This window comes from Cajanus cajan, chromosome 1 (assembly GCF_000230855.2).
Source record: "Cajanus cajan strain Asha chromosome 1, NIPB_CcT2T_4, whole genome shotgun sequence".
Lineage (NCBI taxonomy): Eukaryota > Viridiplantae > Streptophyta > Magnoliopsida > Fabales > Fabaceae > Cajanus > Cajanus cajan.
Genome location: NC_138517.1, coordinates 27,727,956 through 27,746,643, shown reverse-complemented (window position 1 = coordinate 27,746,643; position 18,688 = coordinate 27,727,956). Strand labels below are relative to the sequence as shown.

The 18,688-nt window shown below is 37.0% G+C and overlaps 1 non-coding gene across 1 annotated transcript; it reads right to left on the bottom strand.

The window, feature by feature from the left end:
- Positions 1-957: 957 nt before the first annotated feature.
- LOC145953987 (small nucleolar RNA R71) lies at positions 958-1,064 on the bottom strand. Its single transcript, XR_014431199.1, has one exon. It is a non-coding gene; the product is annotated as a small nucleolar RNA R71 (small nucleolar RNA).
- Positions 1,065-18,688: the final 17,624 nt, after the last annotated feature.

The following is an 18,688-nucleotide window of genomic DNA, read 5'->3' as shown; positions in this document are numbered from 1 at the left end:
CCTTCAAGATGGAATAGAATTAATTAATGAAAATAATAATTCAATAATGTTGGAACTCTTTGTGCGAACCCTAGATTCCCGGAAATCTCCTTATCTTATCTTAAAGTTTTATCTTATTCATTAATTGCATTACTATCTCTTTTACCATCAAATCTGATCTTATCATCTCAAAACAAAAATTCAATCTGTTTTAAAATTCAAATTAAAATACTAGTAATTCTAGGTCAAACACGTAGTCCCTGTGATTCGATATTTATTACTTGACGACAACCGTACACTTGCGGTTTTCCATACATCAAGTTTTTGGCGCCGTTGCCGGGGACTACGTCTCTTGATTTAAATTACAATTATTTTAATTCGAATTTTTTTAAAAAAAAAAAAAAAAAAAAAATTAAATAAATAAATAATTTTTTTTTTTTAGTGTTTACTTCTCCAATTCATATTTCACGGGTCACTTTCTTTTTTTTTTGCAGTGCCTTAGGGTTAATGCAAAAGAGATCTCTACGTCTTGGGAAACCAACACCACTAGATCCTGAGATTGAAAGAACTCTCCTGAGAAGGAAAAGAAACCTTTCTAGAGAATTTGACATGGCTGCACAACGAAATAATTTACCGCTTCGGGACTACTCTGCACCCGTAGCTCGTGGGATACCTGGAGGGGAGATGCAAACTGGAGCTACTGTACCAGCTTCTCTGGTGAATATGCTCAAACAGAACACCTTTGGAGGACTACCATCAGAAGATCCTAATGACCACTTAGAGGGGTTCTTGGAAATCTGTGAGACCCAGCAATTTGATGATGAAGTTTCTGATGGAATGCGACTCCGCTTATTCTCACTCACCTTGAGAGATAAGGCAAAGGTGTGGCTAAGAACAGTGCCTAGAGAAAAGATAGCAACTTGGGAATTATGTGAAAGAGCTTTTCTAGAGAAATTCTTTCCTCCTTCTAAAACTAAAGAATTGAGGAAGAAAATCACTAATTTCCAACAAGGCACTGGAGAGACTATTTATGAAGCATGGGAGCGGTTCAAAGGATATCTTCAAGCATGCCCACAACATGGCTTCAACCGTTGGCTTACCATCCAATTTTTCTTTGAAGGATTGGACCAACAAAGCACCATGATATTAGACTCAGCAGCTGGAGGATCTTTCATGGGGAAACCTATTAATGACTGCATGATTATTTTGGAAAATGTAGCCTCAAATCACAGCCAATACAGTGAAAGAGAAGTCACAGCAAGGAAAGGAACTCCGGGGCGATATGAAGTGAACAATATTGAGTTACTCTTAGCAAAATTTGATACTCTTAATCAAAGATTAGACAAGATGGAAAAAGCTAAGGTTAATTCAGTGGCTACAAATCAAGTATGTGACCTTTGTAGGGAACAAGGGCACACTGCAGTAGATTGTACCTCAATTTTTACTGGAGAAAAAGAAGATACTACTGAACAGGTGGTAGCTTCTCATAATTTCTATGACACTCCTCGAAGAGAGAAGAGTAATCCATATTCCAACACATACAACCCTGGTTGGAAGAATCATCCTAACTTTTCTTGGAAGAATAACCCAGTTCAAGGAACTAGCAATCAGCAACCTAATTTCCGTCCGTCCAATCACTTCATTAATGGGGAAGGAAATCCAGTACAGACACCCTCAATTCAACAAAGTGTTTCAAGATTAGAAAACCTTATGGAGAATTTTGTCACTAATCAAAAACAGACCAATGATTCAATGGCAAATTCTATTCAAAACCTTGCTGTCAAGGTTGAGAATATTACTCTCCACAACAAGATGCTGGAAAATCAAATTGCACAGTTGATGCCTAGTTCAAACAATTCTCCAGGTAAGTTCCCAGGTAAAACAGTTGCAAACCCAGCTGAAAATGTTAATGCTGTTACTTTAAGGAGTGGGAAGAAATTAGACAGACCTGTGTCTAATCAAAATGATAATATTGAGATTGAGGAAGACGCTTCTCCTATGGTTGAAAAACCTGAAAAAGAGAGATTAGAAAAAGAAAAAATATCTTCATCAAAGCCTCAAACTGTTTATCACCCCCCAATTCCTTTTCCTCAAAGGTTAGCAAGGACTAAACTTGATAGACAATTTGAAAAATTTTTAAATATGATCAAACAAGTGTATGTAAACATTCCATTTGTAGAAGCTCTACAACAGATGCCTACATATACTAAATTTCTTAAGGATCTTTTAGCTAACCGAAGGAAATTGGATAATAGAGAGACTGTTACATTGATCCATCATAATTTGCCCAAAAAACTTAAGGATCCTGGTAGTTTCTCTATACCTTGTCTCATTGGAAATCTAAGGTTCGAAAAAGCCTTATGTGACCTTGGGGCAAGTATCAGTTTAATGCCTTTATCAATTTGCAAGAAATTAGATATGGGAGAATTAAAGCCTACAGCAATGTCAATCCAGTTAGCAGATAGATCTATAAAATATCCCATAGGAATTTTAGAAGATGTTCCAGTTAAGATAGGTAAATTTTTAATTCCGGGAGATTTTGTTGTTTTAGAAATGGAAGAGGACAAACAAATACCAATCATACTAGGTAGACCATTTTTGGCTACAGCAGGCGTGATAGTAGATGTCAAACATGGAAAATTGTCCTTATCCATTAATGATGAAACAATGGAATTTAATATTGCTAAATCTGTTAGACAACCTTCTCTTGAAAATATTTGCTGCAGGGTTGATATATTGCCTAAAGACATGGAGGAAGAAGTCATGAGATCTATTTTGAGGGATCCCTTGGAGAATTTTCTAGTTGGAGGAAAGCACATAGATCTTGAGGGGATTCAACCTAATTATGCTTGCTTGATCGATTCAAGTCCCCCGTGTAAAGAAAAAGATCCTCTAGTAGAAAGTCTTCTTGAGTCTTCAACAGATTGGGGTTAGGAGGATATAGGATGTACGCATTTCATTCATTTATTCCAAAAAAAAAAAAAAAATAATAATAATAATAATAATAAAATAAAATTTCAGAGTTCCAGAGAGAATCACGACCGTGATTATAAATCACGGGCGTGATCTTCTCTGGAAAATTTTTGGAAAACCCCAGAGAGAATCACAACCGTGATTATAAATCACGGGCGTGATCTCCTCTGTTTGAATTTTTGAAAACTCACAAAGAGAATCACGGCCGTGATTTCCAATCACGCCCGTGATTCCCTGCTGACGCTCAACAGATACAACCCGTGATTTTTGAAATTCCCCTTTCCCTTATATATTTTTCCCCCTCCTTTTACATTCTCACTTCTCTCAAACTTACGAACTCTGCCCATTCTCTCTTTTCTTCTCTCCCAAACCCTAGCTTCTCACTTCTTCTTCCTCTTCTTCCCTCCTCCTCCCACATTCACTCCTTCCGTTCATCCATGGCTCCCAAGCGCACCCGTACCGTTGGTTCGTCCTCCACCGCTTCCGATACCCACAGTTACGAGGAAGAAGCAAGTGAAATTCCGCACCTTCCTCCGAGGTTCTATCGGAACGATGAACAGCGTGAGCGGAACGAGGTATTACGCTTCCGCACTATCCATCCTACCAGGTATCTCGACTTCCCATTTATTCGTAAGTTGGGTTTACGTGCTGATATCAATTTCATGTTAACTAACATTGGGTGGACAACCTTTGCTACCATGCATAATGATGTTGTTTATCCTCGACTAGTTCTTGAGTTCTTGAGCTCTCTCCACACGGAAATATTATCTGGGCCAAATTGTTCTAAAGGTTTGATTTCTTTCCGTATGTTTAACCAAGAACACGAATTAACCCTGGCTCAGTTCAATAATATTTTTGGATTTCCCACTGGAGGGAGCACGAGAACCCCAAGTTCTTTCAACCCTGGTTCTTTTTGGTATAGTTTGACAGGTACAAGTAATTGGGTCGCTGGAAAATGTAATTCCTCTGCTTTCCGCCATCCCGCCATCCGTATTATGCACCGCTTTATTGCCTATACTGTTTTGGCCCGAGGTGATTCTGAAGGAAAGGTTCGTTTGAGCGACCTTTTACTTTTATGGGCTATGATGGAAAACAGAGAGGAGCCTATTGATTCTGGCAGTCATTGGGCACGACAGTTCCAGAGTATTTCCAATACCAGCCACGGTGCGATTGTGAATGGCGGCCTCATTACCACTATAGCCAAACACCTTGGCTATCACGCTTGGCTGGACCAGTTAGAACTACTCCCTGGAAGCCGTACTATTAATTTCGCTACCTGCTCTTCTATGAACTGCATTGCGAAAGATGAAGATGATAAATACTACTTTGTAGTAACCCAGTCGGGAGTGCACCACCAGTTACCAAATCCAACATACACCGTGAAGAACCGGGCTACACGGCAGTTTCCACTGGAGCCATTAGAGGACCTACCTCCAGCAGCTGAGGAAGCGGCTCCTGCAGATGAGGAAGCAGCTCCTAAACAACCCCCTCTACATCCTGGACCTGAGGTGGACAATGCTGCTATCCTGGCAGCTATTCAATCAATGGATAACCGGCTGAAACAAATGGATGAACGCCAGCAGCATTATAATTACATGGTTGATCAAATGTATCAATGGCACATTCAACGGTATCCAGATGATTTTCCACCACAGTGAGATCTTTCTTATTCCTTATTTTACTCTGATGCTTAGGGACAAGCATTCCTTTCTGTTGTGGGTTGGTTGCATATTCATGCATTTTATAATTTTGTCAAAATAATCTATCATGCATTCATTAGCTCTTTGCTTCGGGACAAGCAAATCTTTAAGTTTGGGGTTAGGAGGATGTACGCATTTCATTCATTCATGCAAAGTAAAAAAAAAAAAAAAAAAAAAAAAAAAAATCATGCATATATACATATTCAGTTAATCCCAGCTTGAATTTGTGTTTGAAAAGTAAATATTTTTAATGAAATTGTTCGTCTTTGAAAACACTGAATGTGATGAATTGAATCTTGAAGTCTCAGAACAAAAGGTTGAAAAATTAGCCGGTTTTGTGGCTAGCACTTGGTTCTTAGTATTGAGGCTTGAAATGATCGAGAATTATAAAAATAGTCTCTTGAAGATAAATTCTTTTTAATTCGTGCTTAAAAGCTTTTGGGGGGTAATAAAAAAAAATAAAAAAATAAAAAAATCACCTAGCACCCCTTTGAGGTCATAGGTTAGAGGGAGAATATTCTTAACCTTAGAAAACTAAGGGAACTAATTAGCTACTGGGGAATTGTTTAGTAAAATAGCTAGACCCCCTTTGAGGCTACGTGTTCTTGAAATTATCATCCTCTCTACACTGATTGGCTACTGGGGAAATGTTTTAGGTGAGACAAAAACAAAAATAAAAATATTACCCCTATTTGTGTCACAAGCATTGAAAAATTATTTCTGTTAAATTATCTTCGTTTGACTAATGAGCTTTACAAGATTTGACATCATGAAACTCTTAGAAACTAAGAGTTGGCGCTAGTAATGAAAGATTAAGATTCTAATTGGACCTTGTGAGACTAAGAGTGAAGATTTTAAATGCTCAGTTAATTCTTGATGATTTTTTTTCAAAGTGCTAATTATTGTTTGAGGACAAACAAAAGTTCAAGTTTGGGGTTATTTGATGTTGTGTATTTTACTCGTATTTTAGCACTTTAATTCACAAGAATTCATAGCATAATCATGCATATCTTTCATGTTTTTAATAAATTTTTATATCATTTTCCTGTTTTATGCTTTTCTTGGTATGTGTTGTGTTTTCTCTGAGCAGGATCAAGATTTAAGAATTAAAGAGGAAATGCTGAGCTACAGGGAAAATCACGGCCGTGATACTAAATCACGCCCGTGATTCACCAGAGAAAATCACGGCCGTGACTCCCAATCACACCCGTGAACGCCACTGACCCTTCATAGATGTGCTCTAGAGAAGATCACGGTCGTGATTCTCAGTCACGGCCGTGATTCACTTCGCGTCCCAGCTTTTTAAGTTTTATGTTTTATTTTTATTTTATCTTTGTAATTTTTATCTTGGTAGTTTTACCTTTTTACCCTTTTAGGTTATAAATTAGATGAGGTTAGCCTAGAACAGGGAATTTTTGTTTCGGAGACAGTTTTTTAGTTTTTGACACTTGGAGAAGGTTGGGCGCCTGTGCCATCGACTCTAAGGTCTGCTTTTCTTTTATTCTTCTTTTCTTGGAGAACTACTATGAACTCCTGTGAGTAGTTTCCCTTTTTCTGGGATCAGGGCTTAGCCTCTGAGAACCTCTTTATTAATGCATTATTCAGTTTCTTAATTTTATTCCAATTCTTGATCTGTTCTTTTATATTTTATATATGAACTTTAATATTATTGTTTTCATAATAACATTAATTAAGGATGAACTGAGAGGAGAACTTGATTATAATTATGATAAACAATTAATCTTAATTTTCATAATCATAGATAATTAGGGATGAACTGAGAGGAGAACCTAATTATCGGAACCTAAAGGAACAGACTTGAGTGTTAAATCACGAGAGTTGATTTAAGCTTTCGAGGAGCAATAGATTAACAAAGATCTTAATGGGTTTAATTGAACGTAATTACCACGAGAGTAGGGATTAATTTTAATTAAACACGTCCTCGTAGCCTGAGAAGGTGCAAGGATTAAATTAGGTTAAGACTACCTTCAAGATGGAATAGAATTAATTAATGAAAATAATAATTCAATAATGTTGGAACTCTTTGTGCGAACCCTAGATTCCCGGAAATCTCCTTATCTTATCTTAAAGTTTTATCTTATTCATTAATTGCATTACTATCTCTTTTACCATCAAATCTGATCTTATCATCTCAAAACAAAAATTCAATCTGTTTTAAAATTCAAATTAAAATACTAGTAATTCTAGGTCAAACACGTAGTCCCTGTGATTCGATATTTATTACTTGACGACAACCGTACACTTGCGGTTTTCCATACATCAGGCTCACAAGTCCTAAGGCCAAACTTGGGCCGGTCGTACGTCAACCACTCCCTATGTTTATACCCTCATGCCCCCGGGTGTAGGGGAGAACTGTTGTGTGCAAAGGTTTGTGTACAATTTTTATTCAAACAGGTGCCGAATTTAAACAGACAAACAGATATCAAAGCCAAATAAAGGAAACAAACAAGGTAAAAAGGAAAAATATTTAAATTATTATTATTATTATTTTATTAACTTCATCATTTATTTGGGCCTGATCCTCTTTAAACTTCCCCAGTGAAGTCGCCTTCTGTTGCAACCCGAAAATTTTCGATCTTGTGACCTATGATTTGGACTTTCGTTTGAAAAATCTCATTAATTAGGGAATGCACGAAAACCAGACTAATCCCATATTAATGTTTTTGAAAAGTAGGTTCATGGAGTCACCACCGATGTTTTACTCAAAACATTGGAAAAAGAAAACGTTTTTCAAAAGTCCAATAATAGCCTTGTTGACCAGAATTAGGATCGGGTTCGGTTACGTGTAGCGACGATATTAAGCACCCCTACAACGCCTTTAATTGGTACCCTATGATGAAGTTAGCATAAGAGATAATAATTTAAATATTAACTCCCCTTTATTGATGATTATTTATATACATGAAATTTAAATTGCACAAATAATTTAGGATGTCTACATGGTTATTTCTTTTATTATAATGATATTTAAAATAAAAGAGGTGGAAGATGGAGAAAGAGATTGGTGGATAATAACTTGTGGCAAGCTTTATTGATGTTCTTTAAATATGGGATTTTTAGGTGCTTTGTGGCAACCTGTCACACTACACAAATACCTCACATATTTAAAGAAATACAAAAAGAGAGAGAGAAAGAGAGATTTTGAGCTATAAAGATTTCTGGATGAATTTTTTAGCCCTGATAATAGTGTCTGAGTCTGGTATTGATAGACGTCAAAGGTTGCTAGAACAGCCTGTTCCAGATTCAGAATGGCCCGTTATGGATCCATTCGTCATGTGTTACTTTTGCATCTGGAATGGCCCGTTCTGAAACCAGAACGACCCATTCTAGAGTTGAGTTTTAACTCATAACTGCCAGATTGGAACGAATCATTCCAAAGTAGGGTTTTAGGCCTTTTCGGTGGTTTGGAATGGCCAGTTCCAATTTGAGAATGACTCGTTCCATGTTAGGAACAGATCGTTCCAGCGTGAGAACAACTCGTTCCCAAACTGGGTACGGGCCTTTCCATTTTGGGAACAGCCCATTCTGGGCTACTAAAACCATCGTTCTGTATTGGAAACAGCCCATTCTAGGCTACTAAAACCAACTTGTTTGGGATTCAAGCTTCCTTGTTATCATATGGTGTTGCCTCCATACTTTGGGATCTCCTCCTCTTCATAGTAGATGTCCATTTCATTGCTTTTGTGGGTTCGGACGAAATTGGGTGTCTACACTTATCTTTCTAATAAAATTAATATCAAATTAATAACATAGATATAGCTCTAGGTATCGTGTTTGAACCACACATGATCATAGAAGATTAAGTTATGAAAAGACAATTGTCTTCTTTTGCTTCTTAAGGAGAGAAATGTTTGTTGGTATAATAAATGTTTACATTAAATACTTTCACCAAATTGTCACTTAATATCTAAAAAAAGAATATACTTATCACCTTTTAGGTACCAAATGGGTAGAGCTATGTGTGAGTCAAGTTAACGTAGTGTTAAAACGACTTTTAACTGCATTTTTCCATGTTTATAGGGACCTACTTTTTTGACTCAAAACATGTCTTTCTTTTCTTTTTGTAAAGTATAGGTATCGAGGAAGTATTTTTGAATTCAATCTGTTAAGGAAACATTTAGACATAGTCATTTCCTTTTTAAATATTATAAATGATAAAGATTTAATGCATCTTTCTTTAGAAATGGCTTTGTCTTCGTGCAACATTTGTCTTGGTGCAGCTTTTGTATTATACTTGGATTCGTCTTATGAAAGGTTGCATCTTAGTGAGAAGATATTAGTGTTAAGATGAAGTAATTTCTTTTTAGATAAGACTTAAAACATTTATGAGCGAAAAACTTTAGTTTTATGAAGACAATTTTGATAATAAGACTTAAAACATTTATGAGCGAAAGACTTTAGTTTTATGAAGACAATTTTGATAAAGCTAAACGATATCATAGCAAAAGTCTTTATTTTAACAAGAAAAAGGTTTGTTCATAAAGGTTTTTCATCAGAGCTTTTGTAGACATGATGAAAAAAAATTTCATTCAAAAAGAGACTAAATTCAAAATCAGATCAGGTCATACTCAAGGCAAACCAACATATATCAAAGTGTTAAATCAAAGTCTTGTTTTAAGATAATAGATGATCCTTTAAGTTTGAATGTTGACAAACAAAAGGATTTTCTTCAAGCAAACGAAAACATTCTTCATTGATAAAACAGATCAGGCAAAATGTGAAGAAAATACATATCATCTGTAATATGAAATAAATCAAATGCAGCATGTAGTTTTTCTGACGACATTAAATGAACACTATTATATGAGATTGATATTTACACTTCATTTAATGTGTTATTGCTCAGCAGATTGAACAAAAAGAAGCTTCAAAAGTGTCAAAGAGAATTTATGAGGAAAAAGACAAACTATCTGTGAGAAGCAAAAAGCAAGATCCTAGATTTCACAGAAAAGGAACTATAAAGGGATGCTCTACACCAATCCCAACTGCTCTACAGTGACACTCTCTACTACACTTAAAAGTATATGGAAATGATGATAAGTAGTTGCTTGGATCAGATAAGAGAGGCATGCATCTTTGATAAGCATTTAATGCTTGCATTAAATGCATCAACAATACTTTCCAAAATTAGCTAGGAAGATAGACGAAGCAACTAGTGAAGAAATTTTGAATGTTTAAATTTGAACGTTGTTGCAATGGTCATCTTCTCAAAAGCTACTATATAAGGATCAAGCCTTCATTCTAAAAAAGAAGAAGCAACAATTTCAAAATATACAAACAAAGAAAAACACTGTGCATAAAAGATCAACTCACATCGAGTAGTTTACTTTGATGAAACTCATTGAAGAACAAACACAAGTACTACAAAGAAACTATTTATTATTAATCTTGTAGATAGTTCTTTGTAGTCCATTTGTGTTGTATTTTCATAGCATCATGTCTAGAAGAGACAAAGCTATAATTGTAACTCTTGTCAAATTTATTTGTAAGGGTTGAGCCTGGAGAGGCTTGTTCAAAAGAATACTTAGTGGTTGAGCCTAAAGAGCCTTGTTGAAAGAATACTTAAGTTTTAGCTTGAAGTGGCTTGTAAAGAATACTTGGTTTTTAGCCAAAAGTGGCTTGTAAAAAATACTTGGGTTTGAGCCTGGAGAGACTTAGTGTAAAGAATACTTGGGTTTTAGCCAGAAGTGGCTTGTAAAGAATACTTAGTGTTTAGCCAGAATTGGCTTGTAAAAAATACTTGTATCTTGTTCAAGATAGTGGAACTTAATCTGGTTGGATTGAGAAGTGGACGTAGTCTCTAGGATTGAGACGAACTAGTATAAAATATTTGTGTCTCTTTATCTGTTGCCTTTAAATACTTGATTTGATCATGCTCTAGTACTTCATTTGTCACAACTTTTGTGACTACATTGCACTTGAAAAAGCACGAGTTTTTGATATACATTATTCAACCCCTTTCTACTGTGTATCTTTTCTCCAACAATTAGTATTAGAGCTCAGCCTTTGACAGGGTTGAGTATTTAATAGTGTCAAAGGAAAATATCTAGAATGGGAAGTAGTTGATGGAGGACAATCATTGAAGCCACTTGTGGGACCCATCACTAGTCCATAGCTAGGAGAGTAGAAGAAGAGGACTCATGGTCAAAGAGTATTGATTGCTCTCCTAAGCCTCATTAGTATAGGATTTATTTTTCCATTGTCTTTTATTTCATAACAGTTATTTTATTTCCCATTTTACCCTATTTTGGGGTATTTAGAATTTAGGGCTTTAATTCCTAGAGTATTGTAAGTGGGGCGTGAACATGAGAGGGTCTTTTGGGCTAAGTAAAGCATTGGCCCAAGTGGCAGGGCACCTAGGTTACATATTCATATCAGGCACCTAGTTGTAGCTTAACTTAACCTAAAAGGATGCCATCTTGACCTAGGCATGTGTGACACCCTTAGGGTAGCATTTGAGTCTCATTTAGAGTGCATTTCATTCTCATTTTGAGGTGGAAATGATCACTCCATGATGACCTAGCCATCACACATTTCTAGGGTTGTACCTCACCTATCACTTATAAATACCCTAGGAAGAACCACTTGTAAATACTTTGGAATTTATGATATTGAGAGAGCCTTTGTGCCTTGATATCTTCCTTAGTCCCCTTAGGTCATATTCGGCCACCTCCATCCTATCTCCCTTTGAGTGCATAAACCCTAGGAGTGGCCTTCATTATCCTTGAAGTGAGCCAAACCCTAGAGTGTTTCTCAAACCATTCACCAAACACCTTGTCTCCTTCACCCATTTTCGGTCACCACCATCATCCAAGTCTAGGCCTTTGAAGAACTATGATCTATGGAGTCCAGGAGGCCTCCCATTGATACTCATTCTTCCATCAATGCTAGGAAGGCTTCCATCACATGGTATTTTTGTTTCTTCAAGGGTAATCTCTAGTCTATTTTTGTTTCATGAAATTTTGGTCATGTCTTGTGTCTTCTTATTTGTCTAAAAATTAGTTCTAAAATGGATCATTGTCTTGCCATGTTCTTATGATCCATATGTTATCTTTTATGTATTGATTTATGCAATATCTATTCTTGTGAACCATCTTGGTGTTTTAGGCTTCTTTGATTAAGTTTCTACCATTTTAATTTTAGGTTTGAGTTGCTGGAAAAATATTGGCTGCATGTGAAAAATTGATGAAAAGTATTTTTATTTTATAATATGACACTTGAACAGACCATAACAACATCAAAGGGCCCAGAAGTACAAAATACTGCAATAGGAGCTTGGAATGGGACATTCCCAAATTGAAATCGATCATTCCAAATCATCAAAAAGGCTTAAAATCTCTAGGTTAGAATATGGGTCGTTCCAAAATCTAGAATGGTCCATTTTGACCCAGGTTGTTGTGAGTAAAATAAGAATTTGGAACGGGTCATCCTGATTATTGAAAGGGCTGTTCCAAATTCAAATTTTGCCTATAATAGACTAATCTAGAATGACTCGTTCCAATAACTAGAATAGGCATTCTAGTCAAATTTGACACATATAAATAGGTGTCTCGTGCACAGTGCAAGGGGACCGAAGTTGGATCAAAAAATCCTGCCTATCTTAGACTAGATAACTTAGAAATTCTCTCTCCCTTTTTCTATTTCTTGAGTATTGTGAGGATACTTATAGAGCACAAGGCTACCAAAAAGCGCTTGGGCCCCACATTTAAAGGAAAAACTCTATAAAAGCTCACTTTAGAGGTATTTTTAGTAATTCCCCTCTCTCTTTTTCATTTAAATCGCTTTATATACATGACTTTGCCATAGATAAGTTGTAATCATGTAGACATTTCATTTTCAAATGCATGGGGGCCTAAACCTCTTTCTTTTTATATAATTAATCATAATAACATGTAAATAATTAATAAAAGGGGAATTAAATATTCAAAATATTATTCTTTCATATGCTAATTTCATCATAGGGTACCGATATAGGACATTGTACGGTGCTTAATACCTTCCCTACACGTAATCGGCCCTCGAACCCAATTCTGGCTATGAAGGTCATTTTGGTAATTTTAAAAATATTTTCTTTTTCTGATAAATTGAGTAAAACATCAGTGGAAACTCCTTCGAACTAGTTTTAAAACGATTGATTAGGAATTAGTCTGGTTTTTAAGTGTTCCCTAATCGATGAGATTTTCAACCTAGAAGTGTAAACCATCTATCGCAACATTGGAATTTTTCAAGTTTCGGCATTTCATTGCCGCTTCAGCCTCCTCATTGGCCTTAGCCTCTCGACCCAAAGTTTTCTTCATTTCCTTAACTCTCATTTTCTTTGCCTCCTCTACAACAGTCACTTGTGACACCCTTCTACCCCATAATAGATAAGTAACAACAATAAGAATAATTCAATAAATATAACATCAAGAAGGGTCCACATATTTTAATAAAAACTCATAGGTTCACAAGTCTTGAAATAAATAGAAATAATAATAATAATAATAATAAAGTTTTACTCTTAAAAGAAAATTATCAAGGTCTCTAAAGAAAAATGAAAGGGATCCAGAATTTACAAATATAAGGTGAATATAAAACTCCTAAAAATAAGTCTCCTCAAACGACAAATAATAATTCATAACTAAAGCATCCTAAATTCATGCCCCAATGTCACATCCTATCAGAGCAGAACCCTTTCCCTTTAGAACTCAACACTATGAGTGCCTTCATCTTCACCTAAAAGAAAACCACATAAAAACAGGACGGTGAGAGATAGATAACATCATATATGAACATAGAGCTACCCAATCCCCACCCCACACCGTGCACCAAAATATCATCATTAACTATAAACAACAAATACATCTCATATAATTACCAAACATCATTTTTTTTCAATCATACAAGCTTTCATACACATGCTCACTATATGCTCATACACATCTCCTCTCCTAAGAGTCTCAACTTGGCACTCCGCACAATGGGCGTACCTCATCAATTCCCTTAGTTGTTGCCAATGCGGGCATACCGTTCTCACACCCTCCCAGGGCCGGTATGTTGCACGGTTAAACACCCAGCGGCCCGTGCAAAGGCAATCCACCCACCGTTAAACCCTTTGTGGCCAGTGAGCTACGCAGTTAAACACCCAACGGCCCACGCATGGAATGCCTCCCGTCATGGTCCCCCTTGTCTCAACCCCTCTCTGGGCCCAGGGTCCAATGCAATATAGCCACGTCTGGCTTCTCAAGCACCACATGCAACTCATAAGTCTCATGCAACTCATGCATCCCACGTAACTCATAATTAATGCATCTCCATTATATAACATCATCACATGTCAATAACAATCCATGCAATATCATCCTCACATGCTAGGTACCTATCATTAAGTTATCAACATCATAGACCACAAATTTCACATAATTCTTCACACACATCACAATATCTATGACATTCAGTTAATAATTTAACCATAACTCGAGATATACATATCCTTTCTAAGTGATCCCAACTCCATTAGAATCCTAACATCAATATATACAACTTTCATGAAGAACACAAATCCTAATAAAGTCGTTTAGGTTACCATTCAGGGCTCACAAAAATTGATGTTGTGGTTCGCACACAGATTGGAAGGCTCAAATTGCAACTCACATAACTTGATCAAATATTAATATTTTTACACGATTCTTGTGTCTAAATGGTATCCCCAGATGTCTAGTTTCTAACAAAACAAACGGCACTCGATTTGGATAACTACACAGAAAGATATCGCAAAATTACAAACGTATGTCGGGGTCCCGACGCCCGACGCCCAAAACTGGCGCTGAGCGCCCAAATCTCTGCCCAGACTCCCCTCTGTGAAATTAAACCTGCGTTTTACGAGTTTCAACAAGGTTTTTACCAATTTTCACTACTTCTACACCCCGTTGGTTCAGTTTAACTCCATTTATATTCTTCATACGTTCCAAATCAATCCATACACATCTCAAGCCTCAAAAATTGGTTTCCATTGGTTTTACAAAAAAAAAAAATCTAAACTCTTCTTAACACATAAAATTCAAGTCATCAAATTTAAGGATAAAGAATTAACAAGAAAGCCCCAATGGAATTCAAAGACAATTCAAGAAATAAGTTCTTCCAAATGAATTAAGAATTTAGAACATCGATTGCACAAATAATGGTTCAGAATTTTAAATAGAGTTCCTAGAGGGACTTAGGGATTGCCCTCACTACCCGAACACCCCTATATTCACATATAAAGAAACCCATCTCCCCCGTACCTGGATGAGCAGAAGATGAATGGTATTGGTGTGATCTAAGATCGTTCCTGAGTACTCTTCCTTAGAGCTCTTTGTTTCTCCTCTTTTTTTTCCTTTCTTAAAATTAATCCATTGGACTGGGTCAACCCAACCCATTTTCCTTCTCTTCTAACCCACTTCTAATTTTCCTCAAAATAATAAAATAAAATAAATAAATGTATATTATAAAATATTTTTTCTCTATAATAATAATATATTTCTGACCCTAAATATAATAATATAATTTCAATAACAAAATATCATATAAAATCAACCTTCTCTTAAAACATATAAATATTTATTTAAAAATGCTAATAAAAATACTTATTTAATACGTACAAAATAATTGTCCAAAATAATAATTATTTAAAACGTACAAAATAATATTCCTCTATAATTATTAAAATAATTATGACCAAATACCATCTAATAATAATAATAATAATAATAATAATAATAATAACCTTTTTGAAAATTTGGGTGTTACATCACTCACCCCTCCAAGTCACCCAAGGTCTCCTTCAGCTTAGCCACCTCAACTTTAACTCTTAGCTTCTCATTCGAGGTAGCTTCATAGGCCTCCACCGAGTGTTGCGGAGCCATCTGAGTCTCCTCCAAATATTTCTTCAAAGTGTTAGCCTGGGAGATGGGCTCCAAAGCCAACTTCTGGAGGATGGCAGTGGCCCAAACTTGAAGTTCACATGCCATCACCCACTGGGCTGAGGGGCTAGCAGAATCGATCATATGATGGCTCCCCTCGAATAGAAAGTCGAGAGGCATCAACTTCGAGGGACACACCTCGGGTGCAAGGAAGTCTCACGAGACTGTGGCTAAAACGATTTACAATTCCAAATGCGAACCCTCTACTTGTTAGTGTTTGTGAGACTTAGAACCATCTCTCCCCAACGCACTAAAAGCACCTGGTCGAGATGAGTCCCCACTATTCCTCTTCCCTTTGTCCCTCTTCTTCCAAGCCTGAGCATCTAGCATGTCGAAGTCTTGAGGAGGGAGACGGGCTTCACCATGTAAGGGAGGTGGATCCATGGCCACGCTCTAGTGGTTTTCAGCAAGGGTTTAATGTGGGGATCGAATGCGAATGACCTACCGATAAGAAAGTCACATGCCTCTCTAAGCCATCAATCTTCTAATAAGGTAACTTCGGTCAAACCAACATGCATAAATGGCTAAGATGATATTAACACATACCATTCAAATCAAAATGCAGCCAGGGCGACTTCGACAATAAAACTAAAAATTGGGTCGGGATCACTCGGGGTAGGGTATTCAAAAATTACAAAGACAAAGCCTCATCTGGACTCAGCATCTCGGTCGGGTACTCATCATACTTACGAGGCACTCTTTTCCAATAAAATAGCAAAAGTAGAGTCCCATCCCGATCATAGAAATAATTTCAACAGACAACTGAGTCTATCATTGTAGACCCCTAAAATTGTCCGGGTCGGAAATAAAGCTTGAAGACTCTCGAAGACTGAAGGATAATCAGCCAGAAGGACTCCTCGAAGGCCCTAGGAGGGTTCTCTGTAGGTCTAGAGGTCTTAGAATAGCTAAAAAATAAGGAAGTGGAGGGAAAAAGCCCAATACGGCCGTACTGAACTCAATACGGCCGTATTGAAGCTTCAATACGGCCATACTGAAGTCAGTACGACCGTATTGACACTTCAATACGACCGCGGCGAACTCAATACGGGCGTATTGAAATTTCTGAACTTCAATACGACCGTATTGAACTCCAATACGACCGTATTGAAGTTCAAAAATTTCAATACGGCCGTATTGGCCCTGTAGGCCGTACTGCGCCTATTCCCTATAAATATGACGTCAATTGGACGTCATTCCACACTTTTTCACTCAGTTTTGACTCCCTCCTTGAGTATTCTGGGGTTTTTGAGCAGTGTTCTGCCCTAGAAATCTCTCTGGGAGTCGATCCGACTAAGTTCTGGAATTCTGAGCACTTAGCTTGGAGATTCGAACCTAGTCGAAGGGAAATCCTCCGGATTTCCATAGTCAAAAGTTTTTAGGAAGGAGCGAGCGAGCTTGTAGAGCGAGGGAACGCCAAAAAGCTTCCCAGTTTTACTCAATATATAAAAGCACGCTTCAAGAGGTTTCTTCTTAAATCCTTCCTTTTACTGCTTTCTGTGTGCATATTTAAACTGTCATCATGTAGATAGTTAATATATAATCGCTTATAATAAATAGGGGTAATTTAGTAATTTTACACTGTTATTTTAGAAAATAATCTGTCATAGGGAACCCGAAAGGGGCGCTGTGGGGTGCTAACACCTTCCCCACGCGTAACCGACTCCCTTACCCAACTCTGGTTGTAATGGCCAAAGTTGATTTATAAAATCAATTGCCTTATCCCTTTTTCCAATGTTTTGAGTAAAACATTGGTGGCGACTCCACGAACCCTCCTTTTGCGAAAACCACTAATCCATGGAGGGTCCCGCTTGGGATTAATATGGATTGGTGAGCCTTTTAATAAAATTGCTCGTTTGACGAGGTCTCAGTTTGAGAATAAGTCATTCTAGCAATCCACATTTTTCAAACAAATAAACGAGTCCAACCATCCTTCGCGAATGCCGAAAGCCCGTTTCGGGCCGGTGGCGACAGATGGCGACTCCACTGGGGAAGCCTCGAGAGTCAGTCCCATTTAGTGACAGATTATTTTTAACAAATAATAGTTAAAAATTACTTCATTACCCCTTGATTATATGACAATATGATTTATTTTGTGGCTTTAAATAACTGTTGTATGTTTAAATTCCGCAATTGTTTGAAATACAAACTGTACACAAACCTTTGCACACAACAGTTCCCTCTATACCCGGGGGCATGAGTGATTAACCATAGGGAGTGGATGTTAGTACGGCCGGTTGTCGAATGGGTCTATAGGTGCCCGTAGACCGTTGTCGGAAAACATCACTCAAGGTGATAACCATGAACTTGAGTCCGACGGTGCGTTGGAACTTTCCATCGACCTACGACGAGAGGAATTGGGTCCCTATAATGGGGGCACCTTGGGGGCCTTTGACCAAGTGAGAACAGTTAGATCCTCCTTGAATATGCACTTTTCTGCAGGAGACCCCTACCTCGTGATTCGCTCGTGACTGTTCGTGGATGAGTGAATTGATTGTGCATTGTTTATGTGAAATTGTTTGAGCATACATTGCATTTCTTTAAACATACAACATTCCTATTCTTTTAAAATAAAAATAAATAGGAATAAGAATCTTCCATTGCATGGTGTTAACATCTACCTTCATCACATTCATATAGGTAGTTTCCCTTTTCACCCAAAAATACAAAAAATATATAAAATACCCAAAAAAAAAGGAAAAAAGGGTTATTTATCCAAACCAAGCAATATCATGCATCATCTTAGGGACATCCTAAAAACATGATAATGCTTAGTTGAATAAACACAATGCATGCATATTCAACGTCATCATCTCATATCATGCATTCTTATCAAAGATCATGGAGAGATCTAGGAGTCATTCATACATCTCTCCTAGTAATCCATTAATAAACATTAATAAAAAGAAAGAAATAATCGATGCGTATGTTCAAAGAATGGATCGCACGCCGTTCGTTATCAAGCGTAAGCCAACAACCGCGCCAAGCGAACACACGTCAACTCCGTTGTTGGTAATTAAGACGAATAAAGGGGAAGGTCCGACACTGTTAAGGATCACTACTCCAAGGCCTTTTTCC